At 32.3% G+C, this 4,022-nt stretch overlaps 1 non-coding gene across 1 annotated transcript; it reads left to right on the forward strand.

Annotated features, from left to right (window-relative positions):
• The first annotated feature begins 681 nt into the window (after positions 1-681).
• Positions 682-755, forward strand: TRNAT-AGU (transfer RNA threonine (anticodon AGU)). Its single transcript has one exon. It is a non-coding gene; the product is annotated as a tRNA-Thr (tRNA).
• The last annotated feature ends 3,267 nt before the right edge of the window (positions 756-4,022 follow it).

Genomic DNA, 4,022 nt, shown 5'->3' on the forward strand with positions numbered 1-4,022 from the left:
TTATTGAGATTAAACCTGACCTACATCCAAAAAAAAATAAATTGGAACTTGACATCAAATTAAGTATGTATGATGACATTGCTACTTGATAAAAAATAGCTTTGCCAGGTCACTGTTGAAAATAGTCTTGTCTGTAGTATACACACACACACACACACACACACACACACACACACACACACACACACACACATATATATATATATATATATATCAAGAAAGGAACTATTCATTAAAGAAGGGTAATTGTAGATGAAGATCTACAATAAAGGGGCATTCTTTAAAAAAAAAAAATATTCGAATTCCGTTTGTTTTGATTTTTATCAAAAATAACAAAATAAAAATATAAATATTTTAATTTTTTGACGCGGTATATAATTTGATCTTGATAATATATTATACAAATAGGAAACTCATTCTATATTTGACAGAAAATGAAATATCTTTTTGAAAGTTATTTAACATAAATAAAAAGAAGGGGAGGAAAGAAAACTTAATTAATGGCAGTAATAAATAAAAGAAATTCTTAACATTTTCTTTTTTCTTCGAGATCATAAATGTTAAATTTGATTGGTAACTTAGATTTTTCCTCTGATTAAACATCTATATTGAAATATCTATAAAAAAAATTAATTACTTGTCTTATGTTATTTTCTCATTTACAAACAAAATTTTAACAACGGCGCCGTGGCTTAGTTGGTTAAAGCGCCTGTCTAGTAAACAGGAGATCGTGAGTTCGAATCTCGCCGGTGCCTAATTTTTACTTCCTTGTACGAAGTAATGGAAGTATTGTTATCGCAAAAAATTTCGGTTTTCAGATTTCAACGTAAATATCAATTTTTACCATCCCTGAATCCATTTTAACTAGTTTCGGCTTGACGTCTGTACGTATGTATGTATCTCGCATAAATGAAAAACTATTAACTTCACTAATAACTTCTTTTCATATTTTTTTTATCTTTATTGTTATTATTGAACTATTATTCATCGTAAAACATTTTTTACAATGAGAGGTTAATAATTATTTATAAATCAATGTATTTAAATAAAAAAAAAAAGAAAAGTAGTTGAAGTCGGATTCGAACCGATATGCCATTCCCTTCTAATATCCACATATTTTTTTATTTGGCTATACCTGTGAAACCAATGAAAGTAAGTACCACTTACATCGTTGAAAACCTGTTAATGAAGGCTTATTACAGCAATTAAGAAAAAGTCCAGAATCCAAATTCTTTTGGATATTGGGATTTTTTTGGACACTTCTGGTCTAATTGATTGTAATCAAAAGAAAAGGTGTACAACTAGATGTTACAGTAGTCCTAAATCCAAAATTTCAACATCCGACTTTTTTTTTTTGTTAAAGAGATGGGAATCCCATTTACGGACGCCTAAGAGCAGTGTCGGGCTCGCTAACAGGTGTCGCAAGATGTTATTAATATGCGTATGTAAACCTGCGCACTACCGATAAACCGTCACCCCTGGCTACCACCCTTCCTGGAACCGCTAACGAACTTGTCCGCCCCCGCACTCTCCGACGCCGCCTATTGTATCGTGTCTCCTCCCATGCTTGGAGGTCTCTCATCATGATTTTCACATACGTAGTGATCGCCTTCCAGTTTTCTTTCTTTTCTATCATTATGTCCATCAGATCCTCAGGCTGGAACATCACTACCCTGCCTAGTATGTCAAGTAGTTCTGTCCTAGGTCCTTCACGTGGTATGGCGTTTCCTCCTCCTCGCATACCGGGGAGTTCTGTTCATCGTCGAGGCCGTACTTATGAAGGTATGAAGGTACTTATAACATCCTACGTCTAATCATTTTTGAGTTATGCGAGATACATACATACGTCACGCAGAAACTCAGTAAAATGAATTCAGGGATGGTCAAAATGGATATTTCCGTTGAAATCTGAAAACCGAAATTTTCCGTGATCATAATACTTCCTTTACTTCGTACAAGGAAGTAAAAGTCATATATTCTGTACTACAACAACAATTTTTATACCATTTTAATTTTATATTTAACAACTATTTTATAAAATAAAAAGAAAACAACGAACATTTACGCAAATATGCACCAATATTTATGTATTTTTTTAATAATATTTTCAATTTAAATATTAAATTAGTATCAACTTTTAAAAATTAAGCTTAAATTATAACGACCTTGAATTCATATTATTTTAGATCTTTAAGAACAGCCCCATATTTCTGGATGTAAATTACAACTACCAACGCAAAATAATTATTTTATTGTTCGGTTAAAACTCATTAAAACATGTTCTTTTTTGTTATTAATAACGTCAGTTATATATTTTTATAAATTCCTAAGGTTTATCTTTAATGTAAGTTTAAAAATCGGGATTAAATAAAATGAAAAAAAAACTAGACCGCACAAATTTATTAATAAAATTAGGAAATGTATAATAATGACTAAACTTATGTGCGTGTGAGTTTATGTTCCTGTGGTTCGTGCGTGGGTATGTGTAAATGATGATTAGTCATACTGTGTCGTTTTTAACCGATATAAAAAATGAAGGAAGTTCTTTAATCTTGTATGTATTTCTTTAAATTTACGTTTAAGCCTCAGTTTTACCCAAACAAACTGATTTCAACTATTCTTTTTTTGTTTTTTAAAAGCAGTTTTTTTTCTGATGATCTTGTTATGAAGTGTTTTTCCGGTAGCTTAAACAGAAAATTTTTTAATCGAAAAATTGCATTGCTTGCATAGAAGGTTGAAAGGTATTTTTGATTTTATTTTTTCAGCAATCATAATATAAAGGATTTTCCATTAAGAGGTATAATTTTAAATTAAAATAAACCATATATTATTTGAAAAATTACCGTTATATTTATTTCAATTTAATTTTTTTCCCGGAAAATTTATTTTTTCAATCGATCGCAAAATGAATTGCGACCGTAAGTGAAATTTCTGGCTTAGCGTAACGTGTCAAGAGATCTTCCGAAGTTAGTCCATCTCAAATAGAATATTAATAATATGTGTCACCTCTCATGACAAACGAAGCAATAACAGAATACAAAAAACAAACATAATCGATAACAAAGAATGCAATCTAAATTTAAAAAAAATTACGATTATATATAATTTACGAATAAACACTATATCAGATAAAATGCCGCCTCCGTTTCTATTATAAATTTTAATTCTGCGAAGGAAGTTCTGCTTAACATTTTCACACGATTGCTGCTTTAATCGACATAAAAAAGCTTGAATATTATTTTTAATCGCTTAAACTGCTTGTTAACTACTGGCTAAAACTTAGGAGGCGTGTTTTTTAAGTAAGGGCCGTTTTCAATTTGCCACCATTAGATGCGGTGGAAATTGATGGCGCTGGCGAACCGTGTGTTTTTTTTTTTATCAACGATCATCTGTTTGCAAGTTAACGTTATTCGCGTTAGCTGCTGTGTACAGCATTGTCAGTTCGTATATAGGCACTGCGGAACTGCAGCATCCTCTATTTCCACTTGATATGATCGATAACATTTAATATAATGAGTCCTTTTTCCTTTAATTCTTTCTCTATACTTGTACAATATATAATCCTTAAGCTTAATGTCAGTAGCCATCCTCCAGTGTATGAAAAATATACAAAAATCTTTGTACGCAACTGTGCGTTTCACAGTTCCAGCGGCGTGGTGTTTGGCTGTTGTGCGCATAAGCACATAGGAAGCTGCACGCGAGGCTGCGAGGGAGAGAGAACACTGTCGCTCCCGCAGCGCCGACCATGGCGTGCTGGTGAAATTTTTTTGTTTTTACTCTGCGTGTGTACGGAACGTTCCTTGTTCGTTCCCTTTTCTAGTTTAGTCGGTGGAAGGAATATGAAAGCGGTTTAGTTGTTTTTAAATAGTGATCAGAAGATGACAGAAAGCAAGGGCTCTTCGATTGCCAAATGTGTCAAAAACACCTCGGAAGGGCGAAAGAGAAGGTAATTAGGAAAAACTAATTATGTATTTGGTTATGCATACATAGAAATCTAAATTAAGCACCATTGGACTATAGTG

This window comes from Lycorma delicatula, chromosome 2 (assembly GCF_047948215.1).
Source record: "Lycorma delicatula isolate Av1 chromosome 2, ASM4794821v1, whole genome shotgun sequence".
NCBI classification, from domain to species: Eukaryota; Metazoa; Arthropoda; class Insecta; order Hemiptera; family Fulgoridae; genus Lycorma; species Lycorma delicatula.